The sequence below is a fragment of the Octodon degus genome, unplaced genomic scaffold, assembly GCF_000260255.1.
Source record: "Octodon degus isolate 3935 unplaced genomic scaffold, OctDeg1.0 scaffold00141, whole genome shotgun sequence".
Lineage (NCBI taxonomy): Eukaryota > Metazoa > Chordata > Mammalia > Rodentia > Octodontidae > Octodon > Octodon degus.
In genome coordinates, this window is record NW_004524717.1 from 3453717 (window position 1) to 3470604 (window position 16888).

Genomic DNA, 16888 nt, shown 5'->3' on the forward strand with positions numbered 1-16888 from the left:
AGTTAATTGGAAAGATTCTCACCCTGACTAACTATATATACTGATACCTGGGAACTAAGCTACTGCACTGCAGATGGTAATTTGTAACAGTTGTTTCATGTTGAAAGTGCCTGTCATTGTGGTATTCTGAGTAGATACCTTGTGATTCCAACGTCTTCTGAAAGCCACCCCTCTGAACATATGGGCCTTTTGGGGACACTGTAGAGATAAAACACAATATTCTGTTCATAATTTGAGCCCAAAAATGACTTATTAGAGAATTTTAGTAGGCCACAGAGTCTCTGGAGGCCAGAGTCAGACTTGGGAGCCACATTCCCAAGAGTGGCCTGCGTGTGGCCCCATGGGTTGGGTGGGTAGGCAGTTCCTACAGAGCCAGGCCCAGTATTCACCCTGAAGATACAACAAAGGATACCATGTCTTTCCATACATGCCTCAAGAAGCTGATGTCTTATGTTAGCTGATGCGACATGGTGCCACACATCACCATCTTCAGAAAAGTGCATTAACCCCTTTCTAGCCCACTTCTGGCTTTCACTGGCTTGAAGTTTTTGAGGTTATCTGGCTCTGCGGCCAGTGTGTGCTGTTGAAGAGGTCACAAAAGAGACTTATGGCTTCTACTTTAGGGAATAGAAGACTCATTGTGTCAAATTTGGGTGTATGAGTTGACAGGTGTTTACCACATGCAGATGACCACATGTGTGGTGGATGCTCAACATTTGTGCGCTGCCTTCAGCCACCTCAGTCAAGTGATGGTTCCATTGGCAGGTGGTCCTGTGTCAGGTGAGGGCTGATTGGGCAAATCTGCGTCTCTTGGCCATATAGTTGCTCTATCTTTTGCAGGCATCACAGCAGATGGCCTGGATTATCACCCAACTTTAGAGTTAGAGAGGAACTCAGAAATAAGCCAGCCTCCTTCCCACCCAACCCTATAGCCTTCCAAGTCCTCAGACAGCTCCACTTGTTAGGAAGATTCTCTTTTTCTAACTGTGGTTGATATATATATTTCTGCAAGGAGATTATTTTTCCATAAATTCAAAATTAGATAAATAACTACTACGAGAATGTGTTTGGTGCCTTCCTGTCATCTCAGTCTTCCGGAAGACTGAAGTAAGTTCAAGCCAATCCTGGTAACATTTAGTGAGATCCTGTCTCAGAATTAAAGAACAATTAAAAGGCCTGGAGATACAGCTCAATGCAAAAGCCCTGAGTTCAGTCTCCAAACTAAAACCCAGAAACAATGAACCAGAGGGTAAAATCAACCTTTTTAAGGGCAAGTGTTAAAAGGATAAAGCCAGGCCCATCCTTGTATAAGAAACTTAAAAAAAAAAAAAAAACCCTAGCCTTATAGCTAAGCTCTTAGAACAGCCTAGATATCTGTCAACAGTTTAATAAATGAAGAAAATTGTGTATTCGTTGGAATATTGTTCAGCGAAAAGGAATGAAGTCACATCATTTGCAAGAAAATGGAGGGAACTTCAGACCACCTTGCAAAGCAAAATAACCCAATAAGCAAGTTAGACATCTCATGGTTTCTCTCTTATGACAGACATAAAATCAGATGAAAAGAAAATAAAGAAGAAATGGCCAAAAATAAGAAATCGACATCTTGGAAATGAGGAAGAAGATCGGGGGCAAATGATCAAGGCATATCACGTCCTGTGCCCGTGTCACTTCTCCAAATCAAACATCCTCCTTCTGTACAGCAAACAGACATTAATAAAATGAAGACTCTCCTCTGAGATGGTGTTCTAGTAGGATAAGGCTGAGTTCGTGTCGCAGTCACCATTAACAGAGTGTTTCTCTTTGTGCCTCTCACCGGATGGGGTTCTAGGGATAAAGATATGAATAAGACATGGTTCTTGCTCAGAGAAAACCCAGAGCTTGGTAAGAAAGGAAAACCTATAAATAGATAATGGGGGTGTAGTTAAGGAACAACTGGGGTGAGGGAAAAGTGAAAAGAAAGAAGAAGGAAGGGAAAAAGAAATATATATGTATATACACAAGATGGCTTAGATAATTGTACTGCTGATTTCTGCTGGTCTATTGAAAGGAGTAGTTAGTGTTTCAATTTTTTTCTCTTTCCTTTTTTTGTTTGTTTGTTTGTTTGTATTTTAGGGAAAGGTCTACAGGGTGTTCAGGGTCTCACTACTAGACTCGTAGTGATTCTCCTGTTCACAGCCTTCCAAATGCTGGGATTACAGGCGGGTGCCACCACATCCAGTCTCAATTGCTGTCTCAGCGCTCCCTGGGGGTGGGGCCAGCACCGAGGGCCAGGGGATCGAAACACCGGCCCCTGCTCCTGCTTGAAGGCGCTTTAATCTACTGAGCTATTTGGCTGGCCCTTCTCTCTACTTTTTAATTTTATACTTTTTAAGATAAATTTTGCATGCTTATGCTTATATCTGGCAATCTGAACAACTAATTTGATGACAACAATATACAATATAACAGCCATTGTTGAATTCCCATTATTTTGTTTAGTGCAATTCTGTATCAGTTCTAATTTTCTTCTTACTATTTTTCACTCTATAAAATAAAATAAAATAAAATGGAACTGCAGGAGCAGTGTGAAGAAAATGTGGCAAGAGCCTGAGGAGGGACCAGGAAAGGCCAGAGAAGGCTTCGGAAGCCAGTTGCCCTGGATGGTGAGCAGGAAGAGCCTGGGGTGCACCCACAGCTTCTCTCTGAGAGGCCACTTTGATGCATACTTGGGGATCTGACCAGACAAAGGCACACCATATGACCAGGCCATGACAAGAACACCAGGCAAAACGTCTCTGATGGAAGACTAGTGCATTTGGAAACTCAGGGCTGTGTATGGGTTCTGAACAGCTGCTCCTTCCATAGCACGGTCTTCAGGGCTCTTGGAGAGAGGCTCTTGCCCCTTCCTTTCACCCACTAAAAAAAAAATCAATGCAGAGCAAAATCCCTCCAAAAACTAGGTTTGGTGACTCATCTTCCTAATCTCAGCATTCTAGGAGGCTGAGGCAGGAGGATCATAAGTTTGAAGCAAAGCCTGGCAACTTAGTGACTTGGTGAGACCCTGTCTCAAGCTGGCAAGTACAAGGTCTCAAGTTTGATCCCCAGTAATGCATGCTGTGCCAGTAATGCACACACCTGTAATCCCAGCACTGGGGAGACTAAGACAGAAGGATCACTATGAGCTCAAGCTGCGTAGTGAGACCCTGTGTGTCTAGGGGTGCAGCTCAGTGAGAAGGATTTTGGTTCAATGCCCAGTACCTCAAACAAACCAAAGCCTCCATGCAGGGCTGCACACTGTCCCTGTGCAGGACCAGGCAGTAAGCCACGGTTAGGTCTCCCCAGCTGCGAATGTGATACCTGCTCCCTTTACTCCACCCTGCTGCTGCGGTGCAAGAGCAGCCTGAGGCTGAGCTTGCTGTTGGCCCTGGGCATTCATAGGTTCTGCAACCCTGAATTCCACTGACTGTGGGTTGAACACGTGTTTTACAAATTGCATCTGTATTTAACATGCACAGACTTCTTTCATGGTATTATTCCCTAAACAGTAAGCATAACAAGTAACCACACACATTAAACTGTGTTAGGTACTATGTCTCCTACAGAGGATTTAATGCATATGAAAGAAGATGCAAGAGCTACACACAAATACTCCACCATTCTATTCAAGGTTCTAGGCCAACCGTGGACTTAGTATCTGCAAGGATCCTTGGCCTATTTATTCCCTGGAATAAATAGTCAACCAGTGTGGCTGGGTATGAATAAAGCCTTATCAACAAAAACAAGCAGTGGGTATAAATTGGCTCAAGAAAACACCAGTCTTGCTCTGTAGGATTCAATTCAGACCTTGTCACTTACCTCCTAGTTTGTCAGCTGCTTCTTAATAAACAATTTGAATCTGTATGTGAATGGGTAGGGCCAGGGAGAAGAGGCCACCAGGGAAGGGCAGAGGGCACTCAGGGGGCAAAGTGGGTGTGGAATGGAGAGGTCCTTTGGCAGACCAGGAAAGCCATCGCTGGGAGGAGGCCAGGCCACCATTCTTCCTCCCGGCTGCCTGTCCTGCTGTGTCACTGTGGCTCCGTGCTGACTGCTCCTTGGCCAGCGGCTGCTGGGCAGGAGCTGTAATTCTTCCCCGAGCTGACTGTGCACAGGATAATTTATATTTTGGTGCAAAATCACCTCCAGCTCCTTTGAGATGAAAGAGTCTGTATAAAACTGAGTTATGACCCTGCTTATTGGGAGCACTGCTGAGTGTTTCCAAAAGTGGAGTTAAACCCTTTTGGCATCCATGAACGGCTGGCTGTAAAGGATCCTTGGCCATTTCAGCAGCCCTAGTTTTTGGTGTTGACTCTGTGGAAGATAAATCATTGTTCTCCAAGTCCAAAGGTGGCATTTACATTTGCCAAAGTGAGGAAGATCTCCAACTGGGCCAAGCTGAGGTTGGAGCTCTGGGAGATGAGGGGACACACATGTGTGCACACACACACACATGCACACACACACACATGCACATGCACATTTACCACAGTCACATGCTCCAAAATAGCTATTCCATTGTCTTGCAACTTCCTATACATTTTCATGATGCTGGTTTTCTTTAATTTTTACACCAAAGTACTGACTTGGTTATGCTCTGTTATTTTTTGCTAAATGGGTCTTCTTTATAGATAAAAGGTATCAACAGATGTAACTTTCCCCCAACCCACATCCAGGACTCTGAGGCCAGGCAGTCCCATTCAGCTCTGAGATTCTCCTCAGACCCTGCTTGATAGAGCACACCAACCTGGCTTTTCTTTTTCTTTTTCAAGAAAAGACTGTAAGTGTCTTATCTTACTTTCATGGAATTTTCCATAGTTATTTAACCTCAAGTTTAATAAAAGTCAGTTCATAGGGCTCTGCAGATTTCCCTGAACGCTTCCATCAGATATGAGAACTCTATCACTGGAGGTGGATGAGCGCTTCCGCTGCCAACCTGCCTCATTACCGTCTCTCCTCCCTCCTGACGGAAACTCGTGGTTAAAATAACACACAGCCTCTTTTGAGAGCTCAACTTAGAGCTGCTTTTGGAGGCAGATTTTGGATGTAGAAAACTCTCAGAGAAACATTCAAGTTGCTTTTGGAAAATTCAGTGTTTTAGCCTCTCAGGAAGAAATCCGGGATCTCTTCAGGTAAATGTTTTCTTTACTTTCTTTATTGTTCTGTCAAAAAACTGACTAAGAAATTAGGGTCAGTGAGCTTTGGAAAGATCCAGCTACTTTCTGGTCTTTTCATGGTGAACAAGGCTTGTGTCTCTTTCTCAGAAAAGATACAGAGAAGGCAGAAGAGCTGCAGGAGGAAAATCTGAGGTCTCTCTGTGGAGATACGGCTGGTGTGCACACAGTCTGCAAGCCTAGATAGCAGCCATGTGGCACCTGGTTGGGTTAGGTATCTAACCCAGGGTCCAGCGAGCTTTACGTCTGTTCAGTGCAGTGGCGCTGGGCTAGACACATGACCAGCTCACCCTGGAATGGTTCTCAGAATTGTGTGGTATCACCTGTTTTTATTGATTAAAACTAAACCAGTTCTCTCCCCCTTGCTACTTCCCTTTAAACAATTGGGTGCTACTCTGTCTGTCTGCCTGTCTCTATTCTACAGTTTCCTCTACTGTCTATTTTCATAGTCTTAAACTCACACCTTTCTCCAGTGACAGATGATTTAAAAATTTGCCTGAAGTCTATTTTAAAATGTGTTAACATTTTCTTTGAATATCAATGAAAATAGCTATGATCTTCTGAAAGGAGAGAAGAGTGCATTCTGGAAGGGGAGGGGCATTTGTTTTAAAAATCCTGCTGCTCCTGCTTGGGTCTTCCTCTGGCTGCATAATTTTTCTGCTTGTAAACATGTATGGCTTTGAAATCTGACTGTGTCTCATTATGGCTAAGTCAGGTGTCCACTGGCTACTCTATAACTTTTCTTTCTGAGTGATTGTTATTATTTGTAAAGTCTTTGTTTGAATAAAACTTTATTCCTATTTAAATGATAGAGCCAGATCAGTCAATAAACCAGCTGTTAGTGCAACATTTATTCAAGATATGCTGTGCAGCAGGACAGTCCCCAGAGCTGGAGGAGGACTGTGGCAGAGAGTATCAATACCAACCATGGTATCTGTCATGGTCCTCAATTCCCACCTATACCCATGAAAGAATTACTCAACATTGCCAGGCAGGACAGCATGTGGTGCTAACCTCCAGGCTTTAGATGGTGGATAGGGCTGAAGTGACTGCACATAAACATCACTGAGTGCTCATTATGTATCAGTGACCACACTGAGAATTCTCCAGTCTTCTCATGTTATTTTCAACAGCCTTCATATTACACAGGAGAAAACAAGCTGAGAGGGGCATAACTGCCCAATGGTACCCACAGCAATAGCCTCTCTCAATGCTCTAATCTTTAGTCTGAGGCCAAGGCTTATAGGACAGAAGCATTAAAAAATGTGCCCAAGAAGAAGTGGTGCTTGGGCTGGGGACAGAAAGGTCATGGGCCAAGAAAATGGACAGAAGGAGCAGTTCTGCTGTGAGGTACAAGGGTGAGGGTTTAGAGCTCTACAGGGCAACACAGTAGCACATGCCTTGTTGGGAGGCAGAGCCAGAAGCACTGAGGAAAGAGAGATACAGGGTTGGGGGTAGGAGGTGCCATTACAAGAAAAGTAGAGCAGAGCAGGAGTCTTGTCTGACAGCCGACTTCACATCTGCTCCCTTTGCCTGAAGATTGGCCTTACTCATGCAAGCCTCCTGTGCCCTGGCTCAGGACTCTGTCCACATCTCACCTCAGCTGCCAGCCGTCCCTGATCCTCCTGTGGAGGAACACCCTGTGAGCACCCTCATTGGCTTTCTTTAAACACTGTGGTGAAACACACATGACATATAATTTACCATCCTGACCATATTTAAAGTGGATAATTTAGTGGTACTTAAGTACATTCAACTGCTGTGCAACCATAACTACTATCTAGTTCTAGGGCATTTTCATCTCTCCAAATGGAAACCATGCCCATTAAGCAGCCACTCTGTACCGCTCTGTCCCCCAGCTCCTGGAAACCACTAATCTGCTTCCCCTCTATGTGGATGTCCCCACATTATATGGAATCATAAATCATGTGGCCTTTTGTGTCTGCCTGATTTTCCTCAGCCAGTGTTTAATGTGCATCTGCAATACCACACCTATCAGTACTCCATGTGTTCTACGGCTGAACAGTTATTTCCTAGTATGGATTGATTCCATTTTGTTCATGAATCTGATGAGCATTTTGATCGTTTCCACCTTTTACCTATTGTGAACAATGTTACAATAAACACTGGTGTGCAGGTTTTTACTTGAGCATATATTTGCAGTTCTTTAGGGCATATATGTAGGAGTGGAATTGCTCGATCATATGGTGATTCTATGTTTAACTTTTTGAGGGACTGCCAAACTGTTTTCCACAGCAGCTGCACTGTTTTATATTTCCACCATCCATGTAGGAGTGTTCAATTTCTTTACATCCTTGTGCCAATACTTACTTTCTGATTTTTTTAATAGAGCTAGCCTAGTGGGTGTGAAGTGGTATCTCACTGTGATTTTGAATTGCGCGTCCCCGGTGACTAATGATATGGAACATCCCATGTATTTGCTGGCCATTTGTCCCATTTACTTTTCATTCCTTTTGTTTGACTTTTTCTTCTTGTATGTTTTATGATTTATCATACCAAGTCACCTTACATCTTTACTTAAATAAATTTCTTTACATCAATATTCTTTTAGGACTACGTGATCTCAATACAGATGAGCACTCTATTTTGTTCATTATTGTATCTTAGTACCTAGGACCGTGTTTAGAAGTGTAAGATCTCTCCCTCTCCCTGACCTTCTCCCTCTCCCTCTTCTTCTTATTCTCTGTCTTGGTTATTTTCACATTGTTGAGACAAAATACCTAACACCCAAAAGTTAAAAGAAAAGATGTTCATTTGGCTCACAGTTGGTAGAGGTTTCAGTCCTCTGAATATAGATATAATCTAATAGTTGGCTAGCTCCAAGGCAGAGTGGTACCTGGCAGTGGGTCATGGCGGAGGAAAAAGAGCTGATGTGCACCCTTCCAGGCCACACTAACAGTGATCCAGTCACTCCCAGAGCTCCCACTTTTGAGTGCATCAGGCTTTGGGGGAATATCTAGATACAAGACATAACAAATTCTTGCTTGCTCGCTAACTAGCTGTACACATGAACACATAGATACATAAACATGTGCAGATACGTGTACACATGCACAACAAATTATGTTCATTTCCAAATCCTGGGCCTAGAACTTCTCCATTCTTCTCTTGCACCAATAGTGAAAGAGCATTACAAACAGAGTGCCATAGCTCACTATATATCAGCTTGCTGATACATCAGCAAGTCCATACCATGTTCTTCACATTCCCCATCCCCAGCTGATAAAACTACAGCTGGATCATATTATCTTTCCATCATCCACCTAGCGCATAGGGAGAGAAGCACACTACCGGTGCCCACAGCCCTGAGTGAAAGACAGTTAAAAGGGGTGCGGACTAGGACCCTGGAGAGTTGACAATGACGGTGTCCTGGGCATGGACACCTTTTGAAGTTACATTGGCTCCTTGAGTGGACTCAGTTCCATTAAGTGAATTCTGTTCTTCCAGGTCAATGGTCTCTCCCACTGTGGAGCTTTGGTAAACAATGACCTCAGTGAACACAGATGTGACATCCATTGAAACAGCTGAGTATGGGAGCCTGGGGCAAGCCCTGTGGATGAGGGAAGATTCTGGGCCCAGGTGACATTGGAGAGCCACAGGGCTTTTGGGGCCAAGAATTTCAAGCTGTGCCTCACTGAGATTCAGTACAGAAAAATCTATTCCCAGAACATACCTTGTGCAACACACTTGTGGGCACTTTCCCAAAGCATGTGATAGTCACAGTTTTAAATGTTGAGTATATGGAAGAGATCCTTTTATTTCATGAGAGTTTTCTCTTCCCTGCATATGTAGGCTGAAATTTACAAGGAAGGCATTTATTATTTAGGTGTCTAATTTTGACTTCTGGATGAGAGTTGAGTGCATGAATTTAAGAAAAACTAGTAAAAGGATGCTTGATTCCATCATTTTTTTTCTGGCTGTGGGCACTCCCAGCATGATCATGTATGAGAAACAACATTTTAGTGAGGACGGGACACTGACCCTTTATAAGCTCTGCTTCTACTCTGTAATACTGTCCCATGCCTGGAATCTCCTTGATAAAATCATCTCCTTGTTGCCAATAGGGTTCCCTGTGCACTCCTACCTGTACTGTTCAACATCTAGCTTGAGCAAAGAGGAGCCTTCCAGTATGCAGACACATTATTGTACTTCACAGGGAGTACCCACCTGTGATACACTTCCACCCTTGTCATGAAGCAGCTTAGTGTCCTAGGTAGAAAAGGCCATATTTCAGGCTGGGTTGTATATTTTATTAAATGGCACGGAAAAACACAAATAAATAAAAAGTTTGCCATCTCTCCTGCCCCTAAATAAAAAGTTTTCAAGAGATTATCCTTTAGGAAATTTGGAAGCCAATAAGAGTCCTGTCTTCATTTGGAAATGCTGGGGCTTCCTGTGATGATATGTTTCTCTTCCCCTCTCGCTGTTGTGGGAAATGACAATTTTATGCATAAGAATACTAAGAACTTACAAAAACTACCATGTGAGAATTCAAAGTATAAACCCAAGAGACTTAAAAACCAAAACATATTTTTAGGAGGGATATAATCTAATGCTATCTTTTCATTGAATGCATAAAATAAAACATTATCTTTCTCTTTACTCTTTTCTTCCAATGCTGGGAATTGAACTCAGAGTTTTTGCACTGAGCTACATCCCTATCCCTTTTACAGAAACTGTTAGTTTGGATAGAATCTCATTAAATTGTTAAGTTGCCTTGGCTGGGCTGGAATTTGTTGTCTTCCTGCCTCAGCCTCCCAAAAGTGCTGGGGTTTTAAGCATGTGTTATAGTAGAGTGAGTACACCTCACTCTACTCATTTTTAAAATTTGTACTAAAATTAACTTTTAACTTAGGTGTAAATATAAAACTGTGCATATTAATAAGGGTAGGGTGATGAGTTTTCTGACATCATACAATCACTGATTGGTACACTTACCCATCTAACAAGTACTGTGTGAGCCCATAAGTACCCACTGACAGTCCCACTGAGAGGGGTATAAGAGACTCTCCTGGTATCTTAACCCTAAGACTTGGCACTTCCGTGGCTATTGTATGTAAATATAGGTAAAAGGACAGTAAAGCAGGGGCTCTGAGGGCTGCTTCTATCTCCTGTGATCTCTTTGTATTTGAGCTGATGACCACCCTCCATGTTCAGCTGGGATAGAGAAGCTGAGAAAACTCATAGGCACATACTTTGCAAGGCAATGCTAGGCTCCAAGAATTATGTTCATCCAGTCAACCTTCAGGACTACCTCAGGCTTCACAGAGACAGGGGTTATGTGCTTACCTTTTTCCTGCTACACCTTTCCCTGTAGGGAAGCGGAACTTTACAATGACCACGGATGCCTAGAGCACTTGATGCAATTGCGGTTCTACTCTTCTGCAGCTGTGGCCGAATAAAAACACTGGTTGGGGTTTTAGTGCCAGAGGACATCTTGTCTGAATGGAGTGACATCCTTCTTCTGAGACACTGCCCCTAAGAAATACATGCTGTAAATAACAAACACAGTGAAGTTCCTGCTGGGCATGGGCTAGTTCACGGTAGAAGATGGCCAAGCACCAGTTTGAATCTGGGCACACACAATGTGAAACCAGCCTTTGTTCTCCATGGACCAAGTTGACTAATGTCAATTAGTGTCAATGCTCAAGCAGCATAGCAGGTGATAAAAATAAATCAAGCACACCACTGCCATTGGACAAAGTACCATGTGATTGCTTTTTAGTAGCTGTACATCCCTAAATTTGAATTTGCTTAAATTCACATTCAAATTCCATTGCATTGTTTCAGCACATATAAACTGAAGATGAAGAACAGACCACAAAACAGGCAGAGAGGAGCCTCTTGGGGCTGTCACACTCACAGGGTTGGCAGTGGATAGTGAAGCCCATTGTCTTCTCATTATACTTTCTAATCCAGCCATCATAGCGATATCAAAAACTTATTCCATCTTTTTTGAGGAGCTACTATAATGTTTTCCAGCAGGCTACTTTTGAGTATACACTAAAAAAAACTTGAAATAAAGATCTCAATGTGGTTTCTGCACAGTGGGCAAGATATGAAAATGATCCCAATGTCCATGAGGAGATGAAAGAGTATAGCACATGCGGGTTATGCCTATGATAGAGTGTGATTCAGCTCAAAAAGCAGTCAATACCAGTTCAGTCATAGAAAGGCAAGTACTGCATGAGTCCACTGATAAGATTCCATAGCTAATGTTCTACTAAGCCCATAGAAAGAATGGAACGGTGATTGCTAGGGATCACTGGGAAGGGAAAAAAGGGAATTGCTCAATCAGTATAGAGTTTCAGTTATGCAAGAGGAATAAATCTGCAGATCTACTGTACAACATTAAGATTGTAATTAACAACACTGTATGTATACTTCAAATTTGTTAAGAGGTAGCTCTCAGGTAGATTGTTCTCACCCTAGTGAAATAATAATAACTAGGGCTGTAGCACCAAGGGCCACAGGGAACAGACTGGGTGTGAGTTGAGTCACCAAGGGTGGTCTGGGGGGCAGAGCACCTGCCCACCATCTGGGCCAAGTGGAGTTAGTGTCTGAAGTTAAAACAGTAACAGTTTCCTGCCCTTTACTGTCACACTACACCTGTATGTCAGCACTTTGTCCTCGGTCAATACCTTGTGAACATCTCTGGAGTGAAGGTAAGTATTATCTTTCCTTCCCTTAAACCAAAATTGAACAAAGTAAGAATCGTAAATATGTTATGGCAGGATCCCATGCCTAAAGAACAAAGTTATAATTCAAGAATCATGAGCTCTTCCCTATGCTACTATAAACTCAGATTTTTCATCCTATGTAGCATCATCATATAGCATTACATGGTATACCCTAAAATTACATTATATACGGTATACCACTTTTCATGAAATGCAATCTCCACGAGGATAAGGATTTATTTTGTCTTATTCATTGTTCTTTCCCTAGCATAGCAAATGCTGAAGAAACACCCATTAAAAAGAATTGTGATTATACTGACTTTATTACTAAATAGGGTCTATTCAAATGAGAAAAATCATTTAACCAGTGAATAAACTCATTCCCAAGGAAATAAAGCCTGAGGTATCACAATTTGGTTGGATTTAGAGGAGGAAATTAGTGCTTAGGGGAGTTTTTTACTCCTGATTTTGTCAATAAAAAGTGTGAGAAAACAAAAAATGTGAATGCTTTGAAGGTTTTGGCAATGATCAATCAAGATCTTTCGTTTGTAATCGTGTTTATTCTTTAAACTGTGGGTAGTGAGAAGAGTTGGGGATAAGCTTAGGTTTCATTTTCCCCACTTTAAAAAAATTATCATTAGCAGGGGGAAAATAAGAAGTAGAAAGACCGAAAATTTAGAAACCGGTGGTAGAAATCACAAAGACTCCATTGAGAACGTACTACAAATCTCAAAAGATAACTCCACTGTCATGACAGAAAGCAAGTTATCAAGGAGCTCTGAGCCTCTCAGGAAGTTCAAGTGAAGGAAACAGTAGAATCATGAAGAAAATTACATCGCCAAGGAAAGAATCACAAATGCAATTCAGCTTGCCAACATGAGCCTCAAGGGTTTAAGGGAAACAGGAAGTTTTTTGAGCCAATGTGGTAAGTGGAGCAAATAAGAGAAAAGTGGGTGGAATCCTAAAGTTGAAGTTTTCATGACAGTGAGTTAATGGACAGTAAGAACTCTACACTGACACTTAACAAGACAGTATGAATCATCCCAGTGACTAAAGAGATTTTAAAGAAAAGATGTGAAAGTGTAGGCTTTGGAGTACACTAGTTCTACTGAAAATCTTACATATAAACTAGAATCTATTTTTTTCACTTAGCACTTTTGATTATAATTTTCTTTTATTTTGAAGAGTAAATATAAGATCAGGAAAAACAAAAGCAAAGACAGAAACAGGGTAACAACAATACATACATTACAGTTTTTCAAAACTAGAATAGCTGATTAACAGTGATTGATATATTATCTATTTTTATCATCATATCTGTTGCTCAGGTTAACAGATATAGTTATGCAAGATGGGTCATATGATGACTATTACCACATGCTTTCAAGAAGTCTTAAAGTTTTGTTCTTATCTCTCATTTTCTTTTATTACTTTTTAAAAGAATTACTTTAAAGAGAGTATAGCACTAATTGATATGACATTAGAAACAGTACACATTTAGAAGACCAAAATGATAGGTATGTCAAGCATGGTTTTAATAATACACATTGCCGTCCTCAATGTAATTGCTTAGTTCACAGAAATCAACATAGAGTAGGTCAGGGTGAGAACTCTTCTCAATAGCTGCTATTTCCAAAAACCTGATGGAATCTCTTAGGACCATTGCCTCATCTATCTTGTATATATACATGTATGATTTTGCTCCTACCTTATTTCCTAACTTTTCTACTTTCTCTCTGCTGTTTAATCCTAAATTCTCTTTCTTTCCATTTAACTGTGTTACACCTTTCAGTTTTTATTTCTTCTTTTGAGTTCTTACAGTAGGGAGATAATATGATATTTACACATGTGGATCTGATTTATTTCACTTACGAGTATAGCTTCAAGTTGCATCCATTTATGTATGAAGGCTTTGAGTTTGTTTTTCTTTATAGCTGAGCAATGCTCCCTTGTATAAAACCACCACATCTTTTTCAACTATTCCTCAGGTGATGCACATTTTGGTTGTTTCCAAGATTTGGCCATCACAAATTATGCTGCTACAAACACAAACACACATATATCATTATGACATGATGTTTTCAGTTCTTTTGGGAAGATTCCCAGAAGGGGGATAGCTGGGTTGAATGAGATTTCCAGCCCTAGTTTTTTGAGGAGTCTCCATACTGTTCTCCACAATGGTTACACCAATCTACATTCCCACTAGCAATGTAGAAGGGTTCTTTTTTCCTCACAGCCTCTCCAACATTTATTATTGGTTGATTTCTTTATTACAGCCATTCTTTCTTGAAAGAATTAATAAATATGACCTCCTCTTATTGACAAGTTTCTGCACATCAAAAGAAGCTACCAACAGAGTGAAAAGACAACCCACAAATTTGGAAAAAATCTTAGCTAATAGTTACTCAGACAATAGTCTTCTATCTAGAATTTATAAAGAACTTAAAAACATTTGGGCCCCAAAATTTAAAGACCCAATCCAAAAATGGGCATCTGAGATGAATACATACTTCTTAGAGGAAGAAATACAAGAGGCAAATAAATACATGAAAAAATGTTCCATATCACTAGCCATTTGTGAAATGCAAATTAAAACAACATTGAGATACCATCACTTAACATTTTTTAGAATAATCTAGGCATGGTGTTACAAAGGTGATTGAATAAACGCAAGTACTATCTCCATTTGCTTGGAGTATATTGATAAATGTCATATAATCTCACTGATGAAGACACATATTCAAGTAGGCACCAAAGGGGAAGGAATTCATATGGATGATTGACTAGAAATAGATGCAAGAGGAACCAATGGCATACTCATTGCGCTCTTTAAGGAGCTGGACTCTGATAGTTTCCTGGGGGTGGGGGGAGAATGGAGGTGAGTGCAAGCATTCTTCTAGACAGAAGTTCCATGGAGGAAGAATCACAACATCGTCAGGAAACAGAAGGAAGATAAACCTAGATAGGAAGCTCAAGATCAGGAATCCAAACTAAAGCAGGAACAGTTGAAGCTATCACAGGTAGATCCTATGACAGCAGCAATTATGTGAGGTTTAATCCCAAGAACAATAGGACAACATAGGATGCTACAGTTTCTTTTTTCTGGGGATGGGACAGCATCTATAGCACTCTCCAGGTAACCCAAACTCACCCACCTGTGCTTCAGAACTGTACATATTTCTGTCACTGTTATTGGACCAAGGCTTGGATGTGGCTTGTTCATTTTTTTTCTCCATGTCCTCCCAAAGCACATATCCCCAAATTTAATATATTCTTTTTAAAAATGTATTTAGTACAGGGTCTCACTACACAGATCAGACTTGTAGTGATCTTCCCTGTTTTTCAGCCTCCCAAGAGCTGGGATCAGAGGCACACAGCACCATGCCCAGTCTCATTCGCTGTCTCAGCATACCCTGGGGACATGGCCAGCACAGCAGGCCAGGGATTGAACCCCTGGGCCCTGCATCTGCGTAGGTGCTCACACATGGTGGCCAGGAAACAGATAGGGATGTGAGGACTTGAAAAGGAGATACGCCTTTCCAGGCCACCACTCCAGGGACCCACTTCTTCAACCAGGTTGCAACTGCCAAAGAACATTTGCTATGGATTATTTAGTGGATTAATCTACCAAGGAACACAGCACCACCATGGTCCAGTCACTTTCCAAAAGTTCAACCTCTAAACATAGGAGTCTTTAGGGGGACATTCCAGGTCTAAATGTAATGCAAGTCATATGCTATTGAGGGAGAAGCGCTCCTTAACCATACGCTCAAGAATCTCATACTCCTTTTCTGAGTACTGATCTACTTTTAAACTGTTTCATTTTCTCTTGCTGCCATTGCAACCATCTCTCTAATTTGATGCTTTCAGTAGAGGATAAGAAACCAGAGAACTCAACTTCCACTGAACCCTAGTATATGGGCTGGGGGCTCCCTCACTGCCACTCAAGATCCCTCCTGGCCCCCATGCATGCTCTAGGTTGCTTAAGGGAACCCCAGTTAGTATCTCAGCCACTAGCTACATATTGCTATTTAAATTTCAAATGATTAAAATGAAGTGAAGTGAAGAATTCAATGCTTAATGCATCCAACCACATTTCAAGTGTCCAATACCCACGTGTGGCTGGTAGCCCCATAGACAGCACAGAAACATAATGTTTCTACTATCAAAAAAGTCCCATTGTACACCACTGTCAGAGTGTATCGTAGAAAGCGTGAACTGAATGGTTGACGTTATTGCTGTTAATACTGCTAACCCTCCATTTGACAGCAACTCTAGGTATGCACCATATACAGAGCTGGATGGGGCTTTTCTTGTTCTGCTAGGCTTCCAAAAATACATCCTGTAAATTATTCCTTGCAGAATTGTTATAATTACTGTAATACTATTGAAGAAATGCTCAGAGATCTGCTACTTCCAGCAGAGAAACGGACTCAAAGCTAATTAAAATTCTACAGTTGCTCCCTGGAAAAATCTGAGCTCTTGCTTAAGTCACCTTCCCACCGTGTCCCCAAATAGACACAAGCCACGCACACATCTCACAATCTTAACTGATTTGAGAAATTCCATGGCCCCACTGGGGCCTTGGTCAAGTCACTGCACAACCTTGAGAGACCAGGTGCAAGCAGAAGCCTGTGGCCTTCACACAAATGAAATGCTCATTTTTAAATAGAAACATCAGCTCATTGAATTGATGAGCTAGTTATCCTGTGCTCTAAGCTCAGAATAGCAAATGAAGAAGAGAATGAAACTATCCCAGCTGAATGTCATATAAAAGTCATGTCAAGGTGTGATGAACAATGCATTAGCGACTTCTTGATTTTCATTAGGTAGCAGCTTGAGGATGTGACTGTGCCTTGAGATTTACATAATAATAACAGTAGCAGCATTTATCCCTTAGCTCTACGCCCTATAACAACTCACGGTAGTAGGTAGGCTTTGCCACTCTTACAGGTGACGAAACCCAGTTGCAGGTGGTAGGGATGGGTGAAGCAGGAG